This window comes from Lynx canadensis, chromosome A2 (genome assembly GCF_007474595.2).
Source record: "Lynx canadensis isolate LIC74 chromosome A2, mLynCan4.pri.v2, whole genome shotgun sequence".
Lineage (NCBI taxonomy): Eukaryota > Metazoa > Chordata > Mammalia > Carnivora > Felidae > Lynx > Lynx canadensis.
This window is the reverse complement of record NC_044304.2, coordinates 116,151,997-116,167,104: the sequence shown is the minus strand read 5'-3', so window position 1 is coordinate 116,167,104 and position 15,108 is coordinate 116,151,997.

Genomic DNA, 15,108 nt, shown 5'->3' with positions numbered 1-15,108 from the left:
TCAGGATTTGCTCAAGTCCACACTTCATGGACTAGAAGATCAGAAGACAGCTCTTCAGAAATGCAGATTTCTATCATGTCACAGCCCTGCATGAAATCCAAGTCATTCTCAACACATTCAGGAGACAGTTAAAATTTCTTAGCATGTCCTTAAAGGCAGATTGTCACCTGGCCCCTCCTGTCCATGTAGCCTCATTTCCTACCCCTTGTTCACCTGTTCTCTCCTTTAGTCTTCCCTGGATCGCAGTTCTCAAGTTCACTCATGTTGTTCTTTCTGCTTGGGGGACACTTTCCTAGCTTTTTTTGCTTGACATATGCAAATGAATCCCTCAGTTCTGATGGGAAGCTTCACTGATCTCCATGCTGAGTCAGGTGCCTTCTCACTCTGCTCCCACAGTCCTGGACAGTCCTCCCAATGTCCTGGACAGGACATTATTATAACACTTACCATACCTATTTATGCAACTATTCTTCTGTCTCTTCCATTAAACAAGGAGCCATATCATTTCTGTAACCACAGTCATGAAACCTTACCCCTTACATACTATGTCTCCAGAAATGACAGCAGTGCCTGATGTGTGGTTGTTTTTCAATAAAGACAGGTTGAAAGAATTAATTCATTCATTAACTCATTCATTCATATTTTGGTTAATTTTACTTTAAAGAGAATTTTGTTACCAGAGAAACTGCTTAATAATATATGATATTATTGATATAGTATAATATATATGTATAATATAATATATGATATTAATGATATAGTAACACTGTATCTATGGTATCTGTTTCAAAATAATTCTGTGCCTAATTGGTGCCACTTATAGGATTTCATATTAGCATTAATATCCCATAACATCACTTGAGCAACAATACTTTACACAGCATGGCAGCTTATGCCAAAATATAATGATGCGAACAGATTCTGAAAGCTCAAGCAAAAATTTCAGAAAGATCCACTATATATTTAGTCACTATAAAGCATTTCTCAAGGTCTGTCCTTTCATAGACTCTCCCACAGAATAGGTGCTGTTTGAACAGGACTTACATCTGCACTGTGCAATTTAAAGGTTAAATCAAATGCTTCTACCTGCATTGTTTAAAATACAGTCTTGTTTTCCAAAGAACTTGTGCCTGTAATGTGTTCACATGAGCACTTTCTTCATTATTAGCTGGCAAGCAAAATGAAAGAGCCATCGAACCCCAGGCTGCAAACACCAGCTTTGACTTTGAAGAGTGTGTGCTTAGAAAATAGATTTTCCTAGTGTGCAAATTAGCTGTGCCCAAGGCTTATCTTTCTCTTTTTAAAGATTTCTCTTTGGCCCACACAGAACTCTGTGCTACAGTAGCTCTTATACTTAGAATAGTAGTTCTCAAACAGAGCAATTTTACCCCTCAGGGCACATTTGGCAATGTTTGGAAACACTTTTGGTTGCTGTAACAGGGGGAGAGTGGTGACTAATAATAGCGTTTGGTTTGTAGAGCCTGGAGATGCTGCTAAACCTTCTACAGTGCACAGAATAGCTCCCTACACACAAAGTTATCCAGCCTGCAGTGCCCATGGCACCAAAACAGAGAAGCCTTGTACTGGGATGAAACAAGGAAAGGTGAAACTAGAAGCTGAAAGTGAGAGCTGGTGATGCTTACAGTTAGTTTTTCATCCATGGCATGCTGTTCCTTCCAAGGTGTGCTTCCTAGAGGCAGTTCACAGCCTGGTTGTTTGCTCCTTCAGGGCCAGCTGGAGAGTCTCTCTAGCTCTCATCTGCTAAAGGCTGAGCACTATGTAACATAAGTATGGGAGTGATATTCATCACCTTTGCTGTATTCTATTGATTAGAAGCAAGTCACAAGTCCCACCTGTACCAGGTGAAGGGTGTTATACAAAGGCATGGACACCAGAGTGGGGAATCATGAGGGCCACCCTGGAATCCGTCAGCACCACATATTGTTGCAGGTGTGGTGTTTTGTGCTGCGTCAACCTGGTTAAGCTCATGCGGTTGGAAGGCAGAAGTGAAGGAATGGCCAGTTCTCTCTGCTGGTCATCATAGATCAGTGATGGACAGACACACAGGTGCCCGGCCAGTTCCAGCTGTTCCATGCCTAGCTCCTCTTCCCAACTGTCGACAAACAGCTGCCCCAGGCCCACCACCTGAGGCCCACCTGCAGAAGCCAGAGCTGCACAAAGGCAATGGCTTCCTGTCACCCTCCCCTCAGCTCCCCTTCTTGGCCTGGAGTCTGGGTTTCTCACACCGACTGGCTAGTGACCCCAATGCAAGACCTTCATTTCCTAGCTCATCATAACTGTGTGAAGTCAATTCTAGAAGAAATCCCTTCCATAATACTCAGGGAACTGTTCTCCCCTCACCAACAATGACTGGTACAGATAATGTTCCACATTATAATCAGGAGAAGTAAGCATATCCTGTGTATCTTTTACTGTGCTAGGTGCTACAGCCAGTAAAATCTAATATAACAATATAGTCCCATTAGAATGTAACCTGTTTTTTTTTAGTTTATTTATTTATTTTGAGAGATAGAGCAAGTGCAGGGGAGGGGGCAGAGAGAGAGGGAGAGAGAGAATCCCAAGCAAGCTCTACACTGTCGGCACAGAGCCCCACGCGGGGCTCAAACTCACGAACCGTGGGATCATGACCTGAGCCAAAATCAAGACTTGGACAATTCACCGACTGAGCCACCCAGGAGCCCCTAACTTGTTTTGTTTACTGAAAAAAAAATCCCAGGGTTGAGGATGGTACCTAGCATAGAGTAGATAGTCATAAATATTATCTTCATGAATGATGAATGATACTTCTATAATTTGGGTAATATACATATGTACACGTGTATAAGTATGTATACATACATGTATGTATATGTACACATACGTGTGTGTGTGTGTGTGTGTGTGTATCAAATATCCTTTTTTATTGTTTATTTTAGTATTTAGACACCTTTGGTCTCTATCTTACCCCCAACTATTTTCCTATTGGGAAAAGCAGGGTCGACTATTATCTAAGCAGTGCACCAATTTTTTTAAATTTTTATTTAAATTCCAGTTGGTTAATACATAGTGTAATATTAGTTTCAGGTGTGCAATATAGTGATTCCACATTTCTATACAATATCCAGAGTTCATCACAAGTGCACTCCTTAATCCCCATCGCCTATTTAATCTATCCCCCCACCCACTTCCCCTCTGGTAACCATTGGTTTGTTGTCTATAGGTAAGAGTCTGTTTCCTTGTTTGCCTCTCTCTTTTTTCCCCTATGATTATTTTGTTTCTTAAATTCCACATACAAGTGATATCATATGGTATTTGTCTTTCTCTGACTTATTTTAGTTAGCATAATACTCTCTAGCTCCATCCACGTCATTGCAAATGGCCAGATTTCATTCTTTTTTTATGGTTGAGTAATATTCCATTGTACATGCATACCACATCTTTAAAAAAATGCTTATTTATTTATTTTGAGAGAGAGAAAGTGGGGGGGGGCAGAAAGGGAGAAAGAGAGAATTCTAAGTAGGCTTAGCACTGTTAGCACAGAGCCCAACATCAGGCTCGAACTTACAAATTGTGAGATCATGACCTGAGCCAAGATCAAGAATCAGATGCTCAACCAGCTGAGCCACCTGGGCACCCCTATACCATATCTTCCTTATCCATTCATCAGTCGATGGATGTTTGGGCTTTTCCATAATTTGGCTATTGTAGATAATGCTGCTATAAACATCAGGGCACACATACCCTTTGAATTGGTATTTTTGTATTTTTTGGGTAAATACCTAGTAGTAAAATTGCTGAATTATAAGGTAATTCTATTTTTAACTTTTTGAGGAATCTCTATACTGTTTTACAAAGTGGCTGCACCAGTTTGCATTCCTACCAACAGTGTAAGAGCGTTCCCCTTTTGCCAAAACCTGTTGTTTCTCGTGTTGTTAATTTTAGCCATTCTGACAGGTGTGAAGTGGTATTTCACTGTAGTTTTAATTTGCATTTCCCTGATGATGAGTGATGTTGAGCATCTTTTAATGTGTCTGTTGGCCATCTGGATGTCTTTGGAGAAATGTCTGTTCATGTCTTCTGCCCATTTTTAAATTAGATTATTTTTGAGGGTATGTTGAGTTTTGTAAGTTCTTTATATATTTTGGACACTAGCCCTTTATCAGATATGTCATTTGCAAATATCTTCTCCCATTATGAATGCTGCCTTTTAGTTTTGTTGATTGTTTCCTTCTCTGTGCAGAAGCTTTTTATCTTGATGAAGTCCCAATAGTTCATATTTCCCTTTGTTTCCCTTGTCTCCAGAGACATGTCTTGTAAGAAGTGCTGCAGCTGATGTCAAAGAGGTTGCTGCCTGTGTTCTCCTCTAGGATTTTAATGGTTCCTGTCTCACATTTAAGTCTTTTATCCATTTTTAATTTATTTTTGTGTATGGTGAAATAAAGTGGTCTAGTTTCATTGTTTTGCATGCTGCTGTTTAGTTTTCCCAACACCATTCATTGAAGAGACTGTTTTTTTCCATTGGGTATTCTTTCCTGCTTTGTTGAAGATTAACTGACCATATAGTTGTGTGTTCATTTCTGGGTTTTTATTCTGTTCTATTGATCTATATGTCTATTTTTGTGCCATGCTCTGATTTCTAATGCCCAAGGAAAGGTCTCCAAAGTTCCTATTGCCATTTGCCTAGGAGATTATCTCTATCCATCTATCTATTCATCTCCTAAGCAAAGTGGTTTCTTAGTCAAAGATTATTTTCAGAGCCCTCAGTGTATATATGTTTCACACCTCCTCCAAAGCCTCCATCACACAATCATCTATTCTGCCCGCTCTTTGTTATTTGTTTCCATCACTTCCTGTTTCAGATGCTCAGTGCCTGTAACTTTAACGGTTAAAAATTATAATTAGACTTATTTTATACTTTAAAAACTATTTTTATTATATTTTCCAGTTCTAAAGGATAGCACATGATGAATTTTTCAAAAATCCATTGATTTATTATAAATTTAAAGTCAAGCATGTTTCCTGTTTGTATTCAGTGTTATCTCAGTCATTTATAAAAAATTTTCTCTAATTGATAAACAAGTAAGGGACATTAGGAACCTTGGAGACTTTCTCCAGCTGTTATAAATGACAATGTACTACTTAGACAGTACTCTACCTTGCTTTCCACATAGGAGGTTCTGAGTTGGGAAATGGTCAGGGGCCAAGTTAGTCACCAAAGGTATTTAAATGCTAAAATGAGCAAAAAGGAAGGGGATATAACATGTGGACTATAAGTAAATATACAAAGTTCATAGAAAATGAAGATAAAAATTAGGAAAGAAGGCTAATGAGTATATTTATAGATTTTGACCATAGGCATCAAACATAATGGGAAAGCATTAGCATATAACCTTGGGAGGGACAAAATTTTTTGTGTACATTGCTTTCTTAGGAAGAGTGTATCTATTTGGGTGCAGAAATTATCATTTGCCCTTAATTTTTTGTCACTTAAATTTAATAAGCTGACAATCTGGAAACATTATTAGAAGACAACTTAGTGCTCACCTGGTCCCATCCTTTTATTTTGCAGCTGAAGTAACTGGGGCCCAGAGAAATTATGTACTTGTTCAGGTCATGCTAACATATAGGGTAGAATCTAGAAGCTGAAAAAAGTCTTATTATTTCTAAACATTCTCTTTGAGTCAAAATACCTGAGGTGGCCCATTCCATCTTTGATCAATTCATTAATTCATAGCCTTTTAAATTTTTGGAGCCCATTGTTAGAAGTGAAGGATGTTATCTAATAAGAAAAACTGGTCTTTCTGGTGGTTCTGTCCCTTCATTGAGTAATGTATATAGTTTCAGTGGGACTTATTTATTTATTCATTTTTATTATTTCTGAGAGAGAGAGTGTGCATGTGTGCTCAAGTGGGGGAGCGGCAGAGAGAGATTGGGAGACACAGAATCCGAAGCAGGCTCCAGGCTCTGAGCTGTCAGCACAGAGCCCGATGCAGGGCTGGAACTCACAAACCACGCAATCATGACCTGAGCCGAAGTTGGCCACTTAACCCACTGAGCCATCCAGGTGCCCCATCAGTGGGTTTTATTTTAATTTTTTATGAGGGTACATATTTTTGGACACTAAATGATCATATAACATTTTATAATAACTCTAAAACATCATTCTACTTCTTATATATACCTTGATTTTCTTCTATACAATAGTTGAAAGCAAACAAGAAAACCAACCCATTTATAATAGCACCAAAAAATACTTAGAAATAAATTTAACACAAGAAGTATACATCTTAAATGCTGAAAACTTCAAAATATTGTTGAAATAAACTGAAGAAGACCTAAGTGGAATGACATTCCATGTTCTTAGAACAAAAGACTTAATAATTTTGTTAAGACAGCATTATTCACAAATTGATCTACACTTCCATGTCACTACTCCCACAATTCAGGATGACCTTTTGCAGAAATGAAAACAGATCCTAAGATTTACATGAAAATGCAAAGGACCCAGAATATCCAAACAATCCTGAAAAAGAAGAACAAAGTTGAAAAAAATCACACTCCCTGATTTCAAAACTTATTACAAAGCTACATAGTCAAGATACTGTGATATTGGCATAAGGACAGACATACAGATTAATGGAAAAGAATAGAGAGTACTGATATAATCTCTCACATTTATGGTCAGTTTGTTTTCAACAAGTGTACCGAGACAATTCAATAGTGAAAAATAGTCCTTTCAACAAATGGTAGTAGGACAACTGGATATCCACATGTTAAAGAATGAGGTTGTGTCCCTTCCTTACACCATACACAAAAATTAACTCAAAATGGATCAAAGACCTAAATGTAAGACTAAACAAATAGAAAACTCTTAGAAAATATAGGAGTAAAACTTTGTAACCTTGAGTCAAGCAAAATCTTCTTAAATATGACACCAAAAGCCCAAAGAAAGAATAAATTGGACTCCATCATAATTAAAATCTTTCATACTTCCAAGGATGCCATCAAGAAAGTAAAAAGAGAGGCTTCTGGGAAGATGGCAGTGTAGGAGGACGCTGGGCTCACTGCGTCCTGCGGATCACTTAGATTCCACCCACACCTGCCTAAATAACCCAGAAAACTGCCAGAAGACTAGCAGAACCGATTCTCCAGAGCCAAGCATAGACGAGAGGCCCACGGAAGAGGGTAGGAAGGGCGGAGAGGCGGTGCACGCTACACGGACTGGCAGGAGGGAGCCGGGGCGGAGGGGCAACCCACCGGCAAAGCAGAGCCCGGAGTCTGGCTTGCAAAAGTGGAGGGGCCGGATGGAGTGTGTTTGGACAGCAAGCGGGACTTAACATCTGGAAGGTTATAAGTTAACAGATCTGCTCGGAGAGCAGGAGGGCTGGAGGACAACGGGAGGAAGAGTTGTTGAACCCCAGACGACAGAGCTCAGCTTGGCGGAGAACAAAGGAGCTTGCTAGCGCCATCTCCCTCGCCCATCCCCCAGCCAAAATCCCAAAGGGAACCAGTTCCTGTCAGGGAACTTGCTTGCACCGTGCAAACACCCAACGCTGTGCTTCTGCGGATCCATCCCTCTGGTGGCAGGTCTGACTCCCTCCTGAAACAGATCACTGAAGGATAAGCGAGCTGAGCCTGCCCCTCCCACCCCTGTGCACCTTGCTGATCCACCCCAGCTAATATGCCAGATCCCCAGCACCACAAGCCTGGCAGTGTGCAGGTAGCCCAGACGGGCCACGCCACCCCACAGTGAATCCCGCCCCTAGGAGAGGGGAAGAGAAGGTACACACCAGTCTGACTGTGGCCCCAGCAGTGGGCTGGGGGCAGACATCAGGTCAGACTGCAGCCCCGCCCACCAACGCAAGTTATTCAAGACAGCACAGGGAAGTGACCTGCAGTTCTGCACCACTCCAGGGACTATCCAAAATGACAAAACGGAAGAATTCCCCTCAAAAAAACCTCCAGGAAATAACGACAACTAACGAACTGATCAAAAACGATTTAAACAATATAACAGAAAGTGAATTTAGAATAATAGTCATAAAATTAATCGCTGGGCTTGAAAACAGTATAAAGGACAGCAGAGAATCTCTTGCTACAGAGATCAAGGGACTAAGGAACAGCCAGGAGGAGCTAAAAAATGTTATTAATGAGCTGCAAAATAAAATGGAGATGACCACATCTCGGATTGAAGAGGCGGAGGAGAGAATAGGTGAACTAGAAGATAAAATTATGGAAAATGAAGAAGCTGAGAAAAAGAGAGATAAAAAAATCCAGGAGTATGAGGGGAAAATTAGAGAACTAAGTGATGCACTAAAGAGAAATAATCTACGCATAATTGGTATTCCAGAGGAGGAAGAGAGAGGGAAAGGTGCTGAAGGTATACTTGAAGAAATAATAGCTGAGAACTTCCTGGATCTGGGGGAGGAAAAAGGCATTGAAATCCAAGAGGCACAGAGAACTCCCTTCAGATGTAAGTAAGTGAATCGATCTTCTGCACAACCTATCATAGTGAAACTGGCAAAATACAAGGATAAAGAGAAAATTCTGAAAGCAGCTAGGGATGAACGTGCTCTAACATATTAAGGGAGACCGATAAGACTCGTGACAGATCTCTCTACTGAAATTTGGCAGGCCAGAAAGGAATGGCAGGAAATCTTCAATGTGATGAACAGAAAAAAATATGCAGCCAAGAATCCTCTATCCAGCAAGTCTGTCATTTAGAATAGAAGGAGAGATAAAGGTCTTCCCAAACAAACAAAAACTGAAGGAATTCATCACCACTAAACCAGCCCTACAAGAGATCCTAAGGGGGATCCTGTGAGACAAAGTACCAGAGACATCGCTACAAGCATGAAACCTACGGACATCACAATTACTCTAAACCCATATCTTTCTATAATAACACTGAATGTAAATGGACTAAATGCGCCAACCAAAAGACATAGGGTATCAGAATGGATAAAAAAACAAGACCCATCTATTTGCTGTCTACAAGAGACTCATTTTAGACCTGAGGACACTTTCAGATTGACAGTGACGGGATGGAGAACTATTTATCATGCTACTGGAAGTCAAGAGAGAGCTGGAGTAGCCACACTTATATCATACAAACTAGACTTTAAATTATAGGCTGTAATAAGAGATAAAGAAGGGCATTATATAATAATTACAGGGTCTATCCATCAAGAAGAACTAACAATTATAAATGTCTATGCACCAAATATGGGAGCCCCCAAATACATAAAACAATTACTCACAAACATAAGCAACCTTATTGACAAGAATGTGGTAATTGCAGGGGACTTTAATACCCCACTTACAACAATGGATAGATCATCTAGACACATGGTCAATAAAGAAACAAGGGCCCTGAGGGGCGCCTGGGTGGCGCAGTCGGTTAAGCGTCCGACTTCAGCCAGGTCACGATCTCGCGGTCCGTGAGTTCGAGCCCCGCGTCAGGCTCTGGGCTGATGGCTCGGAGCCTGGAGCCTGTTTCCGATTCTGTGTCTCCCTCTCTCTCTGCCCCTCCCCCGTTCATGCTCTGTCTCTCTCTGTCCCAAAAATAAATAAATGTTGAAAAAAAAAATTAAAAAAAAAAAAAAAAGAAACAAGGGCCCTGAATGATACATTGGATCAGATGGACTTGACAGATATATTTAGAACTCTGCATCCCAAAGCAACAGATATACTTTCTTCTTGAGTGCACATGGAACATTCTCCAAGATAGATCACATACTGGGTCACAAAACAGCCCTTCATAAGTATACAAGAATTGAGATCATACCATGCATACTTTCGGACCACAATGCGATGAAGCTTGAAATCAACCACAGGAAAAAGTCTGGAAAACCTCCAAAAGCGTGGAGGTTAAAGAACACCCTACTAAAGAATGAATGGGTCAACCAGGCAATTAGAGAAGAAATTAAAAAATATATGGAAACAAACGAAAATGAAAATACAACAATCCAAATGCTTTGGGATGCAGCAAAGGCAGTCTGGAGAGGAAAATACATCGCAATCCAGGCCTATCTCAAGAAACAAGAAAAATCCCAAATACAAAATCTAACAGCACACCTAAAGGAAATAGAAGCAGAGCAGCAAAGATACCCTAAACCCAGCAGAAGAAGAGAAATAATAAAGATCAGAGCAGAAGTAAACAATATAGAATCTAAAAAAACTATAGAGCAGATCAATGAAACCAAGAGTTGGTTTTTTGAAAAAATAAACAAAATTGATAAACCTCTAGCCAGGCTTCTCAAAAAGTAAAGGGAGATGACCCAAATAGATAAAATCATGACTGAAAATGGAATTTTTACAACCAATCCCTCAGAAATACAAGCAATTATTAGGGAATACTATGAAAAATTATATGCCAACAAACTGGACAACCTGGAAGAAATGGGCAAATTCCTAAACACCCACACACTTCCAAAACTCAAATAGGAGGAAATAGAAAGCTTGAACAGACCCATGACCAGCGAAGAAATTGAATCAGTTATCAAAAATCTCCCAACAAATAAGAGTCCAGGACCAGATGGCTTCCCAGGGGAGTTCTACCAGGCATTTAAAGCAGAGATAATACCTATCCTTCTCAAGCTATTCCAAAAAATAAAAAGGGAAGGAAAACTTCCAGACTCATTCTATGAAGCCAGTATTACTTTGATTCCTAAACCAGACAGAGACCCAGTAAAAAAAGAGAACTACAGGCCAATATCCCTGATGAATACGGATGCAAAAATTCTCAATAAGATACTAGCAAGTCGAATTCAACAGCTTATAAAAAGAATTATTCACCATGATCAAGTGGGATTCATTCCTGGGATGCAGGGCTGGTTCAGCATTTGCAAATCAATCAACGTGATACATCGCATTAATAAAAGAAAATATAAGAACCATATGATCCTGTCAATCGATGCAGAAAAGGCCTTTGACAAAATCCAGCACCCTTTCTTAATAAAAACCCTTGAGAAAGTCGGGATAGAAGGAACATACTTAAAGATCATAAAAGCCATTTATGAAAAGCCCACAGCTAACATCATCCTCAATGGGGAAAAACTGACAGCTTTCCCCCTGAGATCAGGAACACGACAGGGATGTCCACTCTCACCGCTGTTGTTTAACATAGTGTTGGAAGTGCTAGCATCAGCAATCAGACAACAAAAGGAAATCAAAGGCATCAAAATTGGCAAAGATGAAGTCAAGCTTTCACTTTTTGTAGATGACATGATAATATACATGGAGAACCCGATAGACTCCACCAAAGTCTGCTAGAACTGATACATGAATTCAGCAAAGTTGCAGGATACAAAATCAATGTACAGAAATCAGTTGCATTCTTATACACTAATAATGAGGCAACAGAAAGACAAATAAAGAAACTGATCCCATTCACAATTGCACCAAGAAACATAAAATGCCTAGGAATAAATCTAACCAAAGATGTACAAGATCTGTATGCTGAAAACTATAGAAAGCTTATGAAGGAAATTGAAGAAGATATAAAGAAATGGAAAAACATTCCATGCTCATGGGTTGGAAGAATAAATATTGTTAAAATGTCAATACTACCCAAAGCTATCTACACATTCAATGCAATCCCAATCAAAATTGCACCAGCATTCTTCTCAAAGCTAGAACAAGCAATCCTAAAATTCATATGGAACCACAAAAGGCCCTGAATAGCCAAAGTAATTTTGAAGAAGAAGACCAAAGCAGGAGGCATCACAATCCCAGACTTTAGCCTCTACTACAAAGCTGTAATCATCAAGACAGCATGGTATTGGCACAAAAACAGACACATAGACCAATGGAATAAAATAGAAACCCCAGAACTAGACCCACAAAAGTATGGCCAACTAATCTTTGACAAAGCAGGAAAGGATATCCAATGGAAAAAAGACAGTCTCTTTAACAAATGGTGCTGGGAGAACTGGACAGCAATATGCAGAAGAATGAAACTAGACCACTTTCTTACACCATTAACAAAAATAAACTCAAAATGGATAAAGGACCTGAATGTGAAACAGGAAACCATCAAAACCCTAGAGGAGAAAGCAGGAAAAGACCTCTCTGACCTCAACTGCAGCAATTTCTTACTTGACACATCCCCAAAGGCAAGGGAATTAAAAGCAAAAATGAACTATTGGGACCTCATGAAGATAAAAAGCTTCTGCAATGCAAAGGAAACAATCAACAAAACTAAAAGGCAACCAACGGAATGGGAAAAGATATTTGCAAATGACATATCGGACAAAGGGCTAGTATCCAAAATCTATAAAGAGCTCACCAAACTCCACACCCAAAAAAACAAATAATCCAGTGAAGAAATGGGCAGAAAACATGAATAGACACTTCTCTAAAGAAGACATCCAGATGGCCCACAGGCACATGAAAAGATGCTCAACATCACTCCTCATCAGAGAAATACAAATCAAAACCACACTCAGATATCATCTCATGCCAGTCAGAGTGGCCAAAATGAACAAATCAGGAGACTATAGATGCTGGAGAGGATGTGGAGAAACGGGAACCCTCTTGCACTGTTGGTGGGAATGCAAACTGGTGCAGATGCTCTGGAAAACAGTGTGGAGGTTCCTCAGAAAATTAAAAATAGACCTACCCTATGACCCAGCAGTAGCACTGCTAGGAATTTACCGAAAGGATACAGAAGTACTGATGCATAGGGGCACTTGTACCCCAATGTTTATAGCAGCACTCTCAACAGTAGCCAAATTGTGGAAAAAGCCTAAATGTCCATCAACTGATGAATGGATAAAGAAATTGTGGTTTATATACACAATGGAGTACTACAGGGCAATGAGAAGGAATGAAATATGGCCCTTTGTAGCAACGTGGATGGAACTGGAGAGTGTTAGGCTAAGTGAAATAAGCCACACAGAGAAAGACACATACCATATGTTTTCACTCTTATATGGATCCTGAGAAACTTAACAGAAACCCATGGGGGAGGGGAAGGAAAAAAAAATGAGGTTAGAGTGGGAGAGAGCCAAAGCATAAGAGACTCTTAAAAACTGAGAACAAACTGAGGGTTGATTGGAGGGTGGGAGGGAGGGAAGGGTAGGTGATGGGCATTGAAGAGGGTATCTTTTGGGATGAGCACTGGGTGTTTTATGGAAACCAATTTGACAATAAATTTCATATATTAAAAAAAAAGAAAAAAAAAGAAAGTAAAAAGAATGGAAGAAAATATTTGCAAATAATGTAGCTGATAAGGGACCTGTATTCAGAATAAAGAACTCTTACATCTCAATAATGCAAAACAAACAAACAAAACTCTATATAATTGAATAGGCAATGAATCTGAACAGATATTTCTCCCAAAAGATATGCAAATGGCCGATAAACAAATTAAAAGATGTTCAACATTGTTAGCCATCTAGAGGAAAAACTAATCAAAACCAAAGATACCACTGTATACTTGTACTACGATGGCTATTATCAAAAGCCAACTCATACCAAATGTTGGTGAGGATGTGGAAAAACTGGAACTCTCAGGCACTGCTGGTGGGAATATAACCCTCATACAGTGCTGGTGGTTGGTGTAGTCACTTTGGAAAAGACTGGAAGTTGCTCAAAAGGTTAAGCATAAAGTTACCATATTCCCTAGCAATTCCATTCCTAGCTATATATCCAAGAGATTTTAAAATCATACAGCCACTGGGGCGCCTGGGTGGCGCAGTCGGTTAAGCGTCCGACTTCGGCCAGGTCACGATCTCGCGGTCCGGGAGTTCGAGCCCCGCATCGGGCTCTGGGCTGATGGCTCAGAGCCTGGAGCCTGTTTCCAATTCTGTGTCTCCCTCTCTCTCTGCCCCTCCCCCGTTCATGCTCTGTCTCTCTGTCCCAAAAATAAATAAACGTTGAAAAAAAAATTAAAAAAAAATCATACAGCCATACAAAAATATGTACATTAGTGTTCAGAGCAACATTGTTCATAATAGCCAAAAAGGGGAACCACTGAAATGTCTGTAAGCTGATGAAGGGACAAATATAATGTGGCATTTCCAAGCAGCGGAATATTATTCAGCTGTAAAAAGAATGCAGTTCTGATACATGCTACTGCATGGATGGACCTTGAAACATTGTGCTGAAAGAAAGCAGCCATGCACACACACAAAAAACACATATTGTATGATTCTATTTATATGAAATGTCCAGAATGGGCAAATCTCTAGAGACAGAAGGTCAATTAATTGTTGCCTAAGGGTGGGGGATTGGCTTAAGGGGGAGTGGCCACTAATCTCTATAGGGTTGCTGTGTAGGATGATGAAAATGTTCCAGAATTGAGTGTGGTAGTGGTTGCACGACTCTATGAAGATATTGAAGACTTAAAATTATATATTTTTATTTTTATTTTTTTATTAAAAATTTTAATGTTTATTATTTATTTTTGAGATAGAGAGAGTGAGCACAAGCAGGGGAGGGGCAGAGAGAGAGAGAGGAAGACACAGAACCTGAAGCAGGCTCCAGCCTCTGAGCTGTGAGCACAGAGCTCAATGCAAGGCTTGAACCCAGAAACTGTGAGATCATGACCTGAGCTGAAGTTGGATGCTTAACCAACTGAGCCATCCAGGAGACCCTCAAATTATATACTTTAAATAGATGAATTGTATCTTGATAAAGCTGTTACCTTATCTATATAGGGTATACATATACATATGTATGCTTTATATATACTTTAATTACACAAATTATACATATTTTTATATTAAAAACTGATGCACAGTAAAGTACAGTAAAAAACGGTCCTGAAACAATTGCCATGTGTTTGCTGGATAGTCATATGAATATAAAGACCGTAAATCCCAACCCTTTCTGCTTTGGAATGCACAGTTTCGTGAGCGGATTCACAGCTTTCTATGAGAGCTGTAGGTGAAGCCATATGCAACAAAGACCCGTGGCTGCTGTATCCCCAGCAGACCTAGCAATCTTGTGCTAGAGGTGAATCAGACTCAACATTTACCTTGAAGTGTCTTACTTTCCTCCTTTACTCCATATTTTAATATAGTACAGATAGCAAGGTTTCCCTTGCTATCCCAAAGTTTATGCTCCTTCACTTTTACAAAAGAACTACATTAGTACCTTTTT